The sequence below is a fragment of the Eleutherodactylus coqui genome, chromosome 10 (assembly GCF_035609145.1).
Source record: "Eleutherodactylus coqui strain aEleCoq1 chromosome 10, aEleCoq1.hap1, whole genome shotgun sequence".
Lineage (NCBI taxonomy): Eukaryota > Metazoa > Chordata > Amphibia > Anura > Eleutherodactylidae > Eleutherodactylus > Eleutherodactylus coqui.
Window position 1 is genome coordinate 109,296,679 of NC_089846.1, and position 18,645 is coordinate 109,315,323.

An 18,645-nucleotide genomic window follows, 5' to 3' on the forward strand; every position below is an offset into this window, starting at 1 on the left:
AATTGTAAGCTATTGATGCTGGATTTCTTTTTTCTTTTGATGTTTAAAGTGGCCCTCCGGGCCTGGAGAAGTGCGGTTAGCAGCACCAGCTTCTCTGACTACTTGATGAACACTGTGCATTAGTATGCATCATTAGTCTAGGACACTACACTTGCTTTGATTAACCAGTGCCGTCCACATGAGCAGCACTGACCAGTCAGATCAGCATGTAGCATCTTAGACTACTGATGTATACTATGCACAGTGTGCATCGGATAGTTAGTAGAGATGAGCGAACGTACTCGTCCGAGCTTGATATTCGTGCGAATATTAGGGTGTTCGGGATGCTCGTTACTCGTAACGAGTACCACGCGGTGTTCCGGTTACTTTCAGTTTCCTCTCTGAGACGTTAGCGCGCTTTTCTGGCCAATTGAAAGACAGGGAAGGCATTACAACTTCCCCCTGTGACGTTCAAGCCCTATACCACCCCCCTGCTGTGAGTGGCTGGGGAGATCTGATGTCACCCGAGTATAAAAATCGGCCCCTCCCGCGGCTCGGCTCAGATGCCTTGTGAGTTAGCTGAGGGACAGTGGTATCGTGCTGGAGCTGCTGTAGGGAGAGCGTTAGGAGTTAGTGTAGGCTTCAAGAACCCCAACGGTCCTTCTCAGGGCCACATCTAATAGTGTGCAGTACTGTGTTAGCACTGTATTTTATTTTTTTTTTCAAAATTGGATCTGCAGAGCATTGCGACCTGCAATAGGGACAGAAGTGGTGGTTAGGCAGGGAGAGTGTTAGCAGTGAGTGTAGGCTTCAAGAACCCCAACGGTCCTTTCTAGGGCCACATCTATCCGTGTGCAGTATTGTCCAGGCTGCTGTTAGCAGTGTTGCATTTTTTTTTTTTTTTCTCAAAACCGGCTGTGCAGACCATTGCACCCGGCATTAATACTACAGGGATAGAATTGTGTAGGCAGGGCCAGAAGACATACATTATTCATTGAATAGACGCAGTGTGGCTTGTCCTTTGAAAAACAAGGGAAAAAATTCTATTTCGCCTGCCTCTGACAGACCTCAGGGCTCTGGGTACGTGTGTGCTGCGTGCAGAACGTTAAAAAAAATCAGACGCAGCCAGCTACGTTTTACTGCAGGCTTGCGCCAATTTTTTTCCTGCATGGGAAATCCCTGATCTGCTGTAGCCAATAACTTTGCATCACTGCAGTTCTCTGACACATTTGCAGGGCCACAACACAATTATTAAACTTAGTAGTATTCATTGAATACACGCAGTGTGGCTTGTCCTTTGAAAAACAAGGGAAAAAATTCTATTTCGCCTGCCTCTGACAGTCCTCAGGGCTCTGGGTACGTGTGTGCTGCGTGCAGAACGTTAAAAAAAATCAGACGCAGCCAGCTACGTTTTACTGCAGGCTTGCGCCAATTTTTTTCCTGCATGGGAAATCCCTGATCTGCTGTAGCCAATAACTTTGCATCACTGCAGTTCTCTGACACATTTGCAGGGCCACAACACAGTTATTAAACTTAGTAGTATTCATTGAATACACGCAGTGTGGCTTGTCCTTTGAAAAACAAGGGAAAAAATTCTATTTCGCCTGCCTCTGACAGTCCTCAGGGCTCTGGGTACGTGTGTGCTGCGTGCAGAACGTTAAAAAAAATCAGACGTAGCCAGCTACGTTTTACTGCAGGCTTGCGCCAATTTTTTTCCTGCATGGGAAATCCCTGATCTGCTGTAGCCAATAACTTTGCATCACTGCAGTTCTCTGACACATTTGCAGGGCCACAACACAGTTATTAAACTTAGTAGTATTCATTGAATACACGCAGTGTGGCTTGTCCTTTGAAAAACAAGGGAAAAAATTCTATTTCGCCTGCCTCTGACAGTCCTCAGGGCTCTGGGTACGTGTGTGCTGCGTGCAGAACGTTTAAAAAAATCAGACGCAGCCAGCTACGTTTTACTGCAGGCTTGCGCCAATTTTTTTCCTGCATGGGAAATCCCTGATCTGCTGTAGCCAATAACTTTGCATTACTGCAGTTCTCTGACACATTTGCAGGGCCACAACACAGTTATTAAACTTAGTAGTATTTATTGAATACACGCAGTGTGGCTTGTCCTTTGAAAAACTAGGGAAAAAATTCTATTTTGGCTGCAGGCTTGCGCCAATTTCTTTCCTGGCTTGGAAATCACTGGTAATACAGCATGCTGAGGGGTAGGGGTAGGCCGGGAGGACGTGGACGCGGCCGAGGACGCGTAGGCCCAAGTGAGGGTGTGGGCACAGGCCGAGCTCCTGATCCAGGTGTGTCGCAGCCGACTGCTGCGCGATTAGGAGAGAGGCACGTTTCTGGCGTCCCCACATTCATCGCCCAATTAATGGGTCCACGCGGGAGACCTTTATTAGAAAATGAGCAGTGTGAGCAGGTCCTGTCGTGGATGGCAGAAAGTGCTTCGAGCAAGCTATCATCCACCCAGAGTTCTGCGCCGTCCAGTGCTGCAAATCCGAATCCTCTGTCTGCTGCTCCTCCTTCCTCCCAGCCTCCTCACTCCACTACAATGACACATGCTCAGGAGCGGGAAGACTCCCAGGAACTGTTCTCGGGCCCCTGCTCAGATTGGGCAGCAGTGGTTCCTCTCCCACCAGATGAGTTTATCGTCACTGATGCACAACCATTGGAAAGTTCCCGGGGTCCGGGGGATGAGGCTGGGGACTTCCGGCAACTGTCTCAAGACCTTTCAGTGGGTGAGGAGGACGATGACGATGAGACACAGTTGTCTTGCAGTGAGGTAGTAGTAAGGGTAGTAAGTCCAAGGGAGGAGCGCACAGAGGATTCGGAGGAAGAGCAGCAGGACGATGAGGTGACTGACCCCACCTGGTGTGCAACGCCTACACAGGACAGGTCTTCAGAGGGGGAGGCACGGGCAGCAGCAGGGCAGGTTGCAAGAGGCAGTGCGGTGTCCAGGGGTAGAGGCAGGGCCAGACTAAATAATCCACCAACTGTTTCCCAAAGCACACCCTCGCGCCATGCCACCCTGCAGAGGCCGAGGTGCTCTAAGGTCTGGCAGTTTTTCACCGAGACGCCTGACGACCGACGAACAGTGGTGTGCAACCTTTGTCGCGCCAAGATCAGCCGGGGAGCCACCACCAACAGCCTCACCACCAGCATGCGCAGACATATGATGGCCAAGCACCCCACAAGGTGGGACGAAGGCCGTTCACCGCCTCCGGTTTGCACCGCTGCCTCTCCCCCTGTGCCCCAACCTGCCACTGAGATCCAACCCCCCTCTGAGGACACAGGCACTACCGTCTCATGGCCTGCACCCACACCCTCACCTCCGCTGTCCTCGGCCCCATCCACCAATGTCTCGCACCGCACAGTCCAGCCGTCGCTAGCGCAAGTGTTGGAGCGCAAGCGCAAGTACGCCGCCACGCGCCCGCACGCTCAATCGTTAACCGTCCACATAGCCAAATTTATCAGCCTTGAGATGCTGCCGTATAGGGTTGTGGAAACGGAGGCTTTCAAAGCTACGATGGCGGCGGCGGCCCCGCGCTACTCAGTTCCCAGTCGCCACTACTTTTCCCGATGTGCCGTCCCAGCCCTGCACGACCACGTCTCCCGCAACATTGTACGCGCCCTCACCAATGCGGTTAGTGGCAAGGTCCACTTAACTACGGACACGTGGACAAGCACAGGCGGGCAGGGCCACTACATCTCCCTGACGGCACATTGGGTGAATTTAGTGGAGGCTGGGACAGAGTCAGAGCCTGGGACCGCTCACGTCCTACCCACCCCCAGAATTGCGGGCCCAAGCTCGGTGGTGGTATGTTCGGCGGTGTATGCTTCTTCCACTAAAGCACCCTCCTCCTCAACCTCTGTCTCGCAATCTAGATGTGTCAGCAGCAGCAGGACGTCGCCAGCAGTCGGTGTCGCGCGGCGTGGCAGCACAGCGGTGGGCAAGCGTCAGCAGGCCGTGCTGAAACTACTCAGCTTAGGAGATAGGAGGCACACGGCCCACGAACTGCTGCAGGGTCTGACAGAGCAGACCGACCGTTGGCTTGCGCCGCTGAGCCTCCAACCGGGCATGGTCGTGTGTGACAACGGCCGTAACCTGGTGGCGGCTCTGCAGCTCGGCAGCCTCACGCACGTGCCATGCCTGGCCCACGTCTTTGATTTGGTGGTTTAGCGCTTTCTGAAAAGCTACCCACGCTTGTCAGACCTGCTCGTAAAGGTGCGCCGGCTCTGCGCACATTTCCGCAAGTCCCACACGGACGCTGCCACCCTGCGTACCCTGCAACATCGGTTTAATCTGCCAGTGCACCGACTGCTGTGCGACGTGCCCACATGGTGGAACTCTACGCTCCACATGTTGGCTAGGCTCTATGAGCAGCGTAGAGCTATAGTGGAATACCAACTCCAACATGGGCGGCGCAGTGGGAGTCAGCCTCCTCAATTATTTTCAGAAGAGTGGACCTGGTTGGCAGATATCTGCCAGGTCCTTCGAAACTTTGAGCAGTCTACCCAGGTGGTGAGCGGCGATGCTGCAATCATTAGCGTCACCATTCCTCTGCTATGCATCTTGAGAAGTTCCCTGCAAACCATAAAGGCAGCTGCTTTGCGCTCGGAAACAGAGCCAGGGGAAGACAGTATGTCGCTGGATAGTCAGAGCACCCTCCTGTCTATATCTCAGCGCGTTCAGGAGGAGGAGGAGGAGCATGAGGAGGATGAGGAGGAGGGGGAAGAGACAGCTTGGCCCACTGCTGACGGTACCCATGCTGCTTGCCTGTCATCATTTCAGCGTGTATGGCCTGAGGAGGAGGAGGAGGAGGAGGATCCTGAAAGTGATCTTCCTAGTGCGGACAGCCATGTGTTGCGTACAGGTACCCTGGCACACATGGCTGACTTCATGTTAGGATGCCTTTCTCGTGACCCTCGCGTTACACGCATTCTGGCCACTACGGATTACTGGGTGTACACACTGCTCGACCCACGCTATAAGGAGAACCTTCCCACTCTCATTCCCGAAGAGGAAAGGGGTTCGAGAGTGCTGCTATACCACAGGACCCTGGCGGAGAAGCTGATGGTAAAATTCCCATCCGACAGCGCTAGTGGCAGAAGGCGCAGTTCCGAGGGCCAGGTAGTAGGGGAGGTGCGAAGATCGAGCAGCATGTACAGCCCAGGCAGTGCAACAGTCTTTAAGGGCCTGGACAGCTTTATGGCTCCCCAGCAAGACTGTGTCACCGCTCCCCAGTCAAGGCTGAGTCGGCGGGAGTACTGTAAAAGGCTTGGTGAGGGAGTACGTAGCCGATCGCATGACCGTCCTCCGCGACGCCTCTGCCACCTACAACTACTGGGTGTCGAAGCTGGACACGTGGCCTGAACTAGCGCTGTATGCCCTGGAGGTGCTTGCTTGTCCTGCGGCTAGCGTCTTGTCGGAAAGAGTGTTTAGTGCGGCTGGGGGAATCATCACAGATAAGCGTACCCGCCTGTCAACCGACAGTGCCGACAGGCTAACACTCATCAAGATGAACAAAGCCTGGATTTCCCCAGACTTCTCTTCTCCACCAGCGGACAGCAGCGATACGTAAGCAATACGTAGGCTGCACCCGCGGATGGAAGCTACGTTCTCCCTCACCATCCAAAACGGGGACATTTCTGCTTCATCAATCTGTGTCTAATATTCCTCCTCCTGCTCCTCCTCCTGCTCCTCCTCCTGAAACCTCACGTAATCATGCTGAACGGGCAATTTTTCTTAGGGCCACAAGGCTCACTCATATAATTTTTCTAAAAATTTTTTATACGTTTCAATGCTCTTAAAAGTGTTGGAACTTTAACTTGAACCAATTTTTCCTTAAACTGGGCTGCCTCCAGGCCTAGTTACCACTTAAGCCACATTAACCAAAGCGATTAATGGGTTTCACCTGCCATCTTGGTTGGGCATGGCCAATTTTTACTGAGGTACATTAGTACTGTTGGTACACCAATGTTTTGGGGCCCTCACCTACAGTGTAATCATAGCAATTTGTATGTTCTTCGCCTGCACTCATGGTACAGAAGTGTGTGTGGGGTTGGCCTACACTTTAGCTACATAAATGTAACTTGGGCCTTTGCTATACTGCAGCTACTGAAATGGAACTAACTATACTCCCACTATACTGCTGCTTCGGAATTGTTCCTGGGGCCTGTGTAGGCTGCTACAATGACTTAAATGGAACTAAGACTATGCTCCTCCTATACTGCTGCTTCGGAATTGTTCCTGGGGCCTGTGTAGGCTGCTACAATGACTTAAATGGAACTAAGACTATGCTCCTCCTATACTGCTGCTTCAGAATTGTTCCTGGGGCCTGTGTAGGCTGCTACTATTGCTGAAATGGAACGAAGACTGCGCTCCCACTATACTGCTGCTTCGGAATTGTTACTGGGGCCTGTGTAGGCTGCTACTATTACTGAAATGGAACTAAGACTGTGCTCCCCCTATAATGCTGCTAGTGATATGTTAGTGGGGCCTGTCGCTAATGCTACGGCTGAAATGTTACTAATTCTGGGCTCTGCCTATACCGCTGCTAATGGTATGTCTCTGGGGTGTGGAAACAGAGGCTTCCCAAAGACATGATGGCGGCGAGGCCATTTCCCACCAACGCTGTTACTGTTAAGGTGCATATAACCACCGACACGTGGAGAGGACACGTAGTGCCTCCAAAACATCCCCCGCCACGGCCCACTTAATCCTGGCCACATTCCGAAAACCAACAAAATAAAACCGCGCGACTAGGTCCGCAGTCACCACCACATTACCACCAACGCGGTTACTGTTAAGGTACATATTACAAGTCTGACTGGGGCATGCAGTGTCGGCCGGAGCCCACCTGCATTAAGCACGACATTACTACCTCAGCTGTGTAGGGCAATGCAATGGGATATTTCTATGTACCGCCGGTGGCTTCCTGGCACCCACCCATGCTGTGGGTCCACGGGGAATTATAAATGCATCTGTTTCCACTTGTAAAGAACCCCAGTCAGACTGGGGCATGCAGTGTGGGCCGGAGCCCACCTGCATTAAGCACGACATTACTACCTCAGCTGTGTTGGGCAATGCAATGGGATATTTTTGTGTATCGCCGGTGGGTTCCAGGGAGCCACCCATGCTGTAGGTGCACAGGGAGTTTAACCTACATGTGTCCACTTGTAAAGAACCCCAGTCTGACTGGGGCATGCAGTGTGGGCCGAAGCCCACCTGCATTAAGCACGACATTACTACCTCAGCTGTGTTGGGCATTGCAATGGGATATTTCTATGTACCGCCGGTGGCTTCCTGGCACCCACCCATGCTGTGGGTCCACAGGGAATTATAAATGCATCTGTTTCCACTTGTAAAGAACCCCAGTCTGACTGGGACATGCAGTGTGGGCCGAAGCCCACCTGCATTAAGCACGACATTACTACCTCAGCTGTGTTGGGCAATGCAATGGGATATTTTTGTGTATCGTCGGTGGGTTCCAGGGAGCCACCCATGCTGTCGGTCGACAGGGACTTCACAATAGGGAGTTGTACCTGCCTGTGTCTATGAATTACAAAGCCCCGTCTGACTGGGGCATGCAGAGACACCTTGACAGAATGAATAGTGTGTGGCAAATAGGTTCCCCATTGCTATGCCCACGTGTGCAGCTCCTGATGGCGGTGGCACAGGATTCTATTTCTCATTGCTTCTGTACAGCATTGTGGGCTATCGCCCCGCCCCTTTTAAAGAGAGTCGCTGCCTAGCCGTGCCAACCCTCTGCAGTGTGTGCCTGCGGTTCCTCCTCATGGCAGACGCACTTCTAAATAGACATGAGGGTGGTGTGGCATGAGGGCAGCTGAAGGCTGCGCAGGGACACTTTGGTGTGCGCTGTGGGGGGGGGGAGGGGGGGCGGTTGGGCAGCATGTAACCCAGGAGAAGTGGCAGTGGAGTGTCATGCAGGCAGTGATTGTGCTTTGTTGGAGGTAGTGTGGTGCTTAGCAAAGGTATGCCATGCTAATGAGGGCTTTTCAGAAGTAAAAGTTGTTGGGAGGGGCCCACTCTTGCCGCTATTGTGGCTTAATAGTGGGACCTGGGAACTTGAGATGCAGCCCAACATGTAGCCCCTCGCCTGCCCTATCCGTTGCTGTGTCGTTCCCATCACTTTCTTGAATTGCCCAGATTTTCACACAAGGAAACCTTAGCGAGCATCGGCGAAATACAAAAATGCTCGGGTCGCCCATTGACTTCAATGGGGTTCGTTACTCGAAACGAACCCTCGAGCATCGCGAAAAGTTCGTCCCGAGTAACGAGCACCCGAGCATTTTGGTGCTCGCTCATCTCTAGTAGTTAGAGAAGTGGTTCGACCATCTTTGTTTTTCCAGGCTCGGAGTGTCACTTTAAGGGTAGGCATAATTTTAAAGCTTTTTCCTGTGTTTGTTTCTTTATCAACTGGTCTATGCTGTATTTTTTTTAAAAATAACAATATTCTATGAATTTTGTAAACTGTATTTGCAATAAGATATATGAACCAGGTTGGCATCTTTGCTGTTTTCAATTATTTCAGGCATAACACTTTGGAATTCAATTCACACTTTTAGCTGTACAATACATGCATAAATAATACCCAAGTATTGTTTAGAAATATACTGAATAAAGATGAGGAAGGAAGGATACTGTACGTCAACACTTGCTCAAATAACGGAGAGTGTGAAAACCAGCAAAACCAATTATGCTTAAAGTACAGTTCGCTTGCTGATTTTATAGACTTGGATATTTGTCATGAGACTTTACATAAACAAAATATTGGTACAGCTGTCAGTGTGGAAAATTAGAAATGGCAAAGTAATAACCTCTAAAGAAATTCATTGTTGGGTACAAGAAAAAGAAGGAAACTTTCATTTAGAACAATTCAATAAAGTGACAATGTATGCACATTGCTCAGATGCAGGGAGTGAAGGGTCATCATAGAGGCAACATCTTGTACCCCTTTTTCTCTCAGATGCTTGGAGGGACCTGCAGCATATATAGTTGCAAGAAAAAGTAAGTGACCACTTAAGATTTCTGCATTGATTACTAATAGAGATGAGCGAACCTACTCAGCCACGCCCCTTTTTCGCCCGAGTACCGCGATTTTCGAGTACTTCCGTACTCGGGTGAAAAGATTCGGGGGGCACCGTGGGTGAGTGGGGGGGAGAGGGAGAGAGAGAGGGCTCCCCCCTGTTCCTCGCTGCTACCCCCCGTGTCGCCACGCCTCCCCCCGCCCCCCGGTGCCCCCCGAATCTTTTCACCCGAGTACTGAAGTACTCGAAAATCGCGGTACTCGATCGAGTAATTACTCGAAACGAGTACGTTCGCTCATCTCTAATAAAATGGGGTCTGGTTGTTGTTAAGTCACAATTACAAAAAACACAATTTAACTAAACTAAGACCAAATGCACATGGGCGGAAATTCTGTGGTGGGAATTAGATAATGCAGTCCCATGCAGACAGCCACGATTTGACCGCATCAAAACTTGTGCGGTACACAATTCGCGGCATGTCCTATCTCTGTGTGAGCCTCGCAGAGGCTCGTACAGAAACGTCACTGGTGATGCGCCTGCTCTGGCCTGCGCATGCACGGCTGTGCGACAGCTGACGCTGAGCGGAGACGCCGGGAGGAGGTAAGCACCGGTTCACTGCAGGGGCACAGCTTGCATCCCGCTGCAAGAATTCTCACAGTGGGATTCGACCCGACCGTCTGCAGGAGGCCTAACACACTAAACAGTTGAACCATTCTTGCATTTTACTGAGCGCAATGAGTAAGCAAACATCCATGGTGCAGTGAGAAAGGTAAGTGAACCTTTAAATTTACTAACCTGTAGATTCCTCTTTACCCGTAATTACTACAGCCCCACCAAAAGGTTCCTGTAGATGCAGATAATATTTGCATGATGTACAGATGAATTTGTTTCTATTCATCAATATTTTTGGATTGCTTTGTGTGCAGATAGCTGTTCATTTTATGACACATAATCTTGATAGGTTTTTAGACAGTGTGCAGAGGACAGAGGGAGGGAGAGGACGAGCTGCCAGCAGAGAATAGATCTGTGATTACTCTACATATCTTCTTGTCTCAGGGAAATGGGGTGACGTGAATTTTTGTTCATGTTATCACCCCCATCAATCAGAGGGCATATTTTCTCAATGATTTTCACATATGGGGTGTCACTTAAAACAATCCTCTACACTGTTTGATCCTGCAGATACCGCCGTCATTGCTGATCCTGACATCTAAATGTTTTTACAGAAATAAAAAATAAAAAATCTTTTTCCCCTTACACAAGGTTTTAAATGTTAAAGAAATAAAATTTAAAACGTACACAATTGTTATCACTACATACATAACAACCTACAATATCAAATATTACATTATAATAGTGTTTGTTCAGCAGGTAAGTTCCGTGAAAAAAAAAAATTGAAAAGGAAATGCCAAAATGTTCACCCTACTGCCACATCCGCTTCAATAACTGAAAACCAAAACACCCACTTGGCAGTGTTCACCCCACACTACCAGTATCCCCTGTAGTACCAGGAAAAAACAAACAAATGAGGGAAACTTTACTTTATTTACAATGACCCATATAATTAAGGTAACATAATATTTACCGTATATACCGGCGTATAAGACGACTTTTGAACCCCGAAAAATCTGCTCTGAAGTCGGGGGTCGTCTTATACGTCGGTAACACACAAAAAAAGAAAGTGTCAAAAAAAAAATCATTACTCACCTCCTCCGACACTCTGAGGCGCTGCTGCAGGCTGCCGGTCCCTCCTGGTCCCCGGCAGAGCATTGCTTTCTGGACTCAGGGCTTGAAATCCCCACCTCCAGAAAGCTAATACTGTGATTGGCTAGCACACGCTGTCAGCCAATCACAGCCATTCAATGACATTATTGCATGGCTGTGATTGGCTGAAGGCGCACGTGTGTTAGCCATTCACAGCCATTCAATGATGTCATTGAATGGCTGTGATTGGCTGAAGGCACGTGTGTTTTAGCCAATCACAGCCATTGAATGATGTCATTGAATGGCTGTGATTGGCTGACGGCGTGTGTTAGCCAATCACAGTATTAGCTTTCTGGAGGTGGGGATTTCAAGCCCTGCGTCCAGAAAGCAATGCTCTGCCGGGGACCAGGAGGGAGCGACAGCCTGCAGCAGTGCCGCAGAACGCCGGGGGAGGTGAGTAATGATCTTTTTTTTTTCTCCACTGTATTCCAGGCGTATAAGGTGACAGTTGGGGGGTCATCTTATACGCCCCGTCGCCTTATACGCAGGAATATACGGTATTCCCTATGTGAACGCCGTAAAAATAAACCCCACAACATAATGCTAAAGATACTTTTTTCCATTGCCTCCAGCAAAAAAATACTAAAAAATTATTAAATACATTTAATATACCGGAATTGGTTCTTATAAAAACTCATTCTAATAAAACGCAAGATATGATATAGCTACATTGCTGAAAATTTAAAAAAAGTCCTGACCAATGGAATGCAAAAGGGAAATGATTTAATGATTCTTAAGGATAAAATGAGATAAATCACTAAGGCCTCATGTCCACGAAAATCAGGCCCGCTACGGATTCTCCATGTAGAATCCGTAGCGGGTCCCTCCTGCCCCCTGAGGCATAAAAATAAGAATAAACTTACCTCTCGCCCGCTCCGGTTCTTCCCTTCGCCGCGGCGTCATCTTCTCTGCGTCACGGCCGGATCTTCTTTCTTCGGCCCAGCGGATGCGCAGGGCACGTCGGTGACGTGCCCCATGCATGCGCCGACCCGAAGAAAAAAGATTCGGCTGCGATGAAGAGAAGATGGAGCCACGGCGAAGGGAAGAACCGGAGCGCGTGAGTAAATTCCGAATTTTGTCTCCTGCGGATCCGGACGGCTTTCATAGGCTTCAATAGAAGCCTGCGGAAGCCGTCCCCGCGGGAGACCCGCACCTAAATGGAGCATGGTCCAGATTTTTTCATGCTCCATTTTTTTTTAAATCACTTTTATTGACCATCCGAGGGTATTTATCTACCCGCGGGTGGTCAATGCATCCCTATGGGGTGCGGATCCGCGTGCGGAAGAAGAGTTAAAATCCGCTGCGGATTTTAATTCTTCTTTTGCCCGTGGACATGAGGCCTAAGAGGTTAAACATGGATGTAAGGCAACAATGTCCTGCATCAACTTTATTTAATCGAGGCATGAATTCAAAATTTAAAATACAAAAAGTGACATTTTCTGGAGTGTTTTTCCAATTTTAGCGTGACTGTTGGAGGGTTAAAAAAATTTAGCAGGCCAAATCTAGGAAGGCTATGGCAAAGAATGGGCCTGGTAGGAAGACCGTGAGCCCTTTCTATACCAAACAAAGGTGTTAGGGTTATGAGAGCCAGTCTTATTTTCAAATCATTTTCAAAGTAGTCATCTGGAGTGACATTGTCCATTCATCCTGGCATGCCAACCAGACAAATATTAGTTTCTTTAAAGTAATGGTTTTTTATTCTTAGGTAACTTTGGATACTTTGGATTTCAATCTTCCGGCGTTAGACTTTTCATCTACTTTTTGCATATTTTCCATGGCTTCTCGTCCTACAAGAAGTCTGTGCACTCTATCCATGTGCCTTATTGCCAATGCACAAGGAGATAGCAAACAGATGAGTTGTATCGACATACCTGCATGGTTTTACCACAGTGTATACTACTGTTAGTATGGAAGAAAATGTATATGATAATGGTGAGTATTCCAGCACTGAATTTCTCAGTAGACCTTGAAGAATTTCGTTGATGGGTTGTTAGTAAGAAAAAGACAGAAACACACTGTTTTAGCCAGTAGGAAGACATGGTTGCAAGCAATGCGATCATCATAATTGCTGACATAAGAGACACCTGGACTCTGTTACATTAATTGCTAGAAGAAGAACTACTGCTATTATTTCTCAGCATGACCATATTAAGTCATGCTTATTACGCTGTATAATTTATGGTATGAAACCAGATAATCAATTACCATGATAAAAAGAAGAATGAGATGGGGATTAGAAGCATTTCTAAGTGCTTCGCAACATGAAAAGTATGTATTAAATACTTTTTATACAAATTATTTCATAACATAAGCCATAATGTATAGTAAATCATAGTGAATACCATTCACAGACCGTAAAAATATCTGTAGGCACTGTATATTTTGATGTATGCATATATGTGTCAATAGATTGCATATTAAATATTTTATTACTGCCAACACTAATAATCTATAGCTTAAATGAAAAATGCTATATCTGTTCATGCCACTCAAAGCCATGCAGCTTTTGAAAAACTCTTTTAAAATTATATTACAGGTACCTATGTTTCCCAAAAAATGCTTTGCTTTAGGGAGAGTAAGAAATTGTTTCAAGGTTCATGGAAAGGCATGGAGAGTAAAGCAGAAACCAGGCCCTTCTGTCCTCGATGGATTTTAGATTTTCTGCACATTTCCAACTTAGATGATTCAAATAATCCCATTTTCAAGAGTTTCCTAAAGGGATATTCCTGGACTTCTTTAAGTTTTTCTATTAATGACTGAGGGTGGATTCACATAAGCGTGTGGGTATATAGGTGCGCACAAAACTGCGAGTCTATTAGAACCATTGGTTCCCTATGGTGTGTTCGCATGTCTGTCTTTTACAGGTGTGTAAACGTACATACCTGCAAAACATAGTACATGCGTGCACCATAGGTCTGTGGTGCATGTTAATATTCCCCACGGGGAGTCCCCTCATCACTGAATACATTAACAGCACTGTCACAATGTTTAGTGACATGGGCACTTCCCGTGGGGAGTAAAGAATCCCCTGCCACAGCTCACACAGCTGTGACAGCTGTGGCAGAGGATTTCTTCATCTCCTAGGGGCATTCCCATTATCACTGAACACGGTGACAGCACTATCACAGTGTTTAGTGACAAGGACACTTCCCGTGGGGAGTAAAGAATCCCCTTCCACAGCTGTCACAGCACTGTAGCAGAGGATTTCTTCATCTCTGTGGGGAGTCCCCTCATCACTGAACACTGTGTCAGCACTATCACAGTGTTCAGTGACAAGAGGGCTGCCTGCGGAGATGAAGAAATCCTCTGCCACAGCTGTGACAGCTAGGGCAGGGTATTCTTTACTCCCCGCAGGAAGTTCCCTTATCACTGAACACTGTGATAGCACTGTTACAGAGGTCAGTGACAAGGGGACTCCCCATGGGGAGTAAAGAATCCACTGCAACAGCTGTCACAGCTGTGACAGCTGAGGCAGAGGATTGCAATGTTCTCCCATTGCCTTTAATGGGGCTGTGGCTGCTGCCGGTGGCCCCATTAAAGGCAATGGGCTGTCAACAACCCCTGCAGTGATTTTCAGGGAAGGGCCTTAAATGTAAGCCCTTCCCTAAGAATCATCCCTAACTGTAGAAAAAACTAAAAATATATATATATATATACTCCCTTGTCTGTCACTGCTGGGGCTCAAGCGCATCCCCCCGCTGGTTGTCCCTGCACTGCTGTGAGGTTGTTTCAGCAGGCAAAGATTAAAATCAATGAATGGCTGAGTACTGCCTGTGATTGGCTGAGCGCTCAGCCAATCAGAAGCAGCCCTTTCAGCAGATGGGGATTTTAAATCCCCGCCTGCTGAAAAAACTGCATTACAGTGATGTGACCCAAGCTGCTACAAGCGCTTGAGCCCCTACAGCGCTGGAGAGGTGAGAATTTATATTTGTTTTATTTTTTACACCAGATAGGAATGATTTTCAGGGAAGGGCTTATATTTAAAGCCCTTCCCTGAAAATCACTGAAGGGCTTGTCGGCAGACCATTGCTTCCAATGGGGCTGCCCGCAGCAGCTGCGGCCCCATTGAAAGCAATGCTGCAAGGACCTGCATTTACGAATGTTTGTGCACGTACATGGGTGCACGGTTTTGTGCACACTTATGTATGTACAAGCTCGTGTGAATGCACCCTTACAGATCAATAGGTGATCAGCAGAAACCTGCTACTCAGATCTCTGACAATCAGCTGATTCCCAGTGCCACTATTACTGTGGTCAGCAGAGGAAGCATAGTGCAACTATCTGGGTAGGCATTGCAGTACAGCTCTAATTGAATTCAAACTGAGCCACTGTGCTACTGTCAGCACTTTCTGCTTCTTCCACTGACCATAGAGATAGCAGAACTGGGAATCAGCTGATCGGCTGGGATCTGAGCGGTCAGATTTAGAAAAATTTGGAATACCACTTTAATGTCTTCGAGAGGAAAGTCTTCTGACATCTTTTGTTTATTTGTCTTTCCTTTTTTTGTGTGTGTGCATCTTTGCAGTATTTTTTGATGAGGTTGAATTCCAGCACAGGACCTAACTTCTGTTGAGGTGTGAGGTATACAACCCACCACCACATATATTATAAATTTGTACTCACCTGTTACGTTTTGTTATGATATCCTTAATATCCATTTAAATCTGATTGTATTTTATATTATCTCGCTGATGACACAAAGCTAGAAGAGATGGATAACACTGGAGAAGAGAGAGGGAATTCAAAAAGATCTGGACAAACATGAACAGTGGACATTAATTCACAGAATGGTGTTTAACAAGAAGAAATGCAAAGTGCTACATCTGGGCAAGACAAATAAAAAAAACAGATAGAGAGCATGGGAGGAATACTAATAATGGGAGGTATACTAATATATCACAGACTGAACACGAGTCAACAGTGTGATGTAGCAGCAAAAAAGGCAAACAAATTTCTGGGATGTATTAAAAGAAGCATATAGCTCTCTACTCTTCTTTAGTCAGACCTCATCTGGAATACTGTGTCCAATTCTGGGCACCCCAATTTAAAACAGATATTGACAAACAAACTGGAGCAAGTTCAGAGAAGATATCAAGAAGGTGAGTGGTATGCAAGTCATGTTCTATGAGTAATGGTTAAAAGATCTGGGATTGTTTAGCTTACAAAAAAGAAGGTTGAGAGGAAGCTTAATAGCTGTCTACAAATATCTGAGGGATCAGCCCTATTCTCATCTGCACAAGGAAAGACTAGAAGCAAAGGGATGAAACTGAAAGGAAGAAGACACAGATTAGATATTAGAAAAAACTTTCTGACAGTGAGGGTGATCAATGAGTGGAATAGGTTACCATGGGAGGTGGTAAGTTCTCCTTCAATGAAAGTCTTCAAATGGAGGCTGGACAGACAGTGATTTAGTGAATCCTGCATGGAGCAGGGGGTTGGACCTGATGACCATGAGGGTCCCTTCCAACTCTACCGTTCTATGATCCTATGACAAGTATCAGGTACTGACTTTTGTTTTACTGTTTACCTAAAATGTGACACTTTCTGTTTAAAAATAATAAAAGAGAAGTTTTAATTATAAATAAGGAAAACAATGATTATTTTTGAATTGATCAAATTGACATTTATTGCTTATGATGGTGTGGATGATGTAGATATAACTACACAGTTTAAGATAAATGTATTGGTTATATTAGAACAAAGCCTTGTTATTTCATTTTTAGTACTACCATGCACATTCAGGATATTGGATATCATTATAGATGGATGATAATTATAGTTTACACGCCTTATTAATTATTCTGTATTGTACTTTTGGGCAGCTATGCTCCCTAAATTCATTCTTGCAAGCAGATCATACACTCATTCATTCAGTCAAGGTTTTGATTTGGGCATATCTCTTAAATGATGTTTATTCTGACAAAGTAGAGAGTGCACTAAACATGCAATTAGAGAACAGTAATTACGGAACATCTTTCTTCCTTCAAAAAGTTGTCTGTTGTGCGCCGTCCTAAAAGATATTGAATAAAAATAATGGATTACAATTTGCACAGATATTCTGATACATGTGGCACAGCTGGCCATAAAATCACTGAAAATTGCTGTATTTAGTATTTCTTATATAGAATTGGCATATGTCTTAAAATGATCTTGTATCTATATTCTTTATCTTACAGGTTTAATGAGTTTCATTGCAATCAAAGACATATTTTCCATTAAAATGCAAATTCATCTTCTGCTGCCCTGCTAAAATGCAGTTCTTCAGAAAGACGATTCAAAGCATCGGCACTGGAAACTGGCTAAGACAGCAATATTGTTTGCACACAAAAAAAACTGAGTGGAAACATTTAAGTGTCCTTATATATAATTCATTTTAGAATTAAAAATGTCCTTTCGTAAAAAAAAATAATTAAAAAAAAGGAAACGTTTAAAAAGAAAGTTTGGTTCGTTTTCATGCATTTCTTATACAGTTGGTTGGATGCATTTGGCAGTGTTTTTCATAATGTTTGGAAATTGTAGTAGAATACCAGTTCTGGACATAGGACTTAAGAGATATTTTATATTCATCCGAGCAAGACTTTTTTCAATTTAACTGACAGAAAGGTAATGGAAAAGAGATTAACAGAGGCTGTTAAAGCACTGTAATAAGGAAAGCTTTGTTTAATCACCCATCCAAGGGCTCAGTTGCCTAGTTATTTTTATTTTCTATAACATTAATATATTAAAAATGTAACATAAAAGTAGTACTTTGTAGTAAGCTACTGCATAGCTTGGATTTTCTAAAGCTATGCTTAAATTTAGCTTGGTTATCCATAGATGAATAGATAAATAGATAGGTAGATAGATAGGTAGATAGATAGATATAATGGATCTTAGCACATTTTTGAAGTTTATGTTTTGGATACAGGAAAAATGGGCAAGATTGTGTCACAGTAAGACAACATAAATGCCAGGACCCAGGATTTCCCAGTACAACATTTCCAAGAAAATCATATTACCTTATCTGGCTTGCTTTTGGCTTGTTCTTTTCCCTTATTGCATCCTAGTGCCATCTCTTTCATAGGTAATGTCTAGAAATGAGCGAGCATACTCGATAAGGCAAACTACTTGAGTGAGTAGTGCCTTATTCGAGTACCTGCCCGCTCGTCTCTAAAGATTTGGCTGCTGGCGCGGGTGACAGGTGAGTTGCGGCGGGGAGCAGGGGGGAGTGGGGGGGGGGGGGGAGAGGGAGAGAGAGATCTCCCCTCCGTTCCTCCCCGCTCACCCCCGCCGCTCCCCGCACCCTGCCGGCCCCCGAATCTTTAGAGACGAGCGGGCAGGTACTCGAATAAGGCACTACTCACTCGAGTAGTTTGCCTTATCGAGTATGCTCGCTCATTTATAGTAATGTCCCATTTAGACGGGACAACAGTCATCTAAATGATTGCATGTGTGCTGATGTCACCACTAGGGTCGTTAGCGCTTGTATAGAGTGTTTAGACAGGCAGAGTTCACTGCTGGATTGTGAGCTTCTCGATGACCTCTCACTCAGTGCATCACATTCTATGTGCAGCGCTGAATGGACAGCATTTATACTCAGTGAGAATCCCACAATCCAGCAATGTTCTTTATACTGACTGAAAGTCAGCTATAATGAGAAGTGAACGAATAGTAAACGATTTTTTGGCATTTACACGGCTCTTAAGCAAAGAAAATGTGATTCATCAGACCATAGCACCTTCATCTATTGCTGCATGGTCCAGTACTGATGCTAAGATGCCCATTGTAGAGTAAGGGCTTTTGTCAGTGGACTATAGTCAACATGGGCACTTTCGACCATCTGCGGCTATGCAGTCTCGCTTT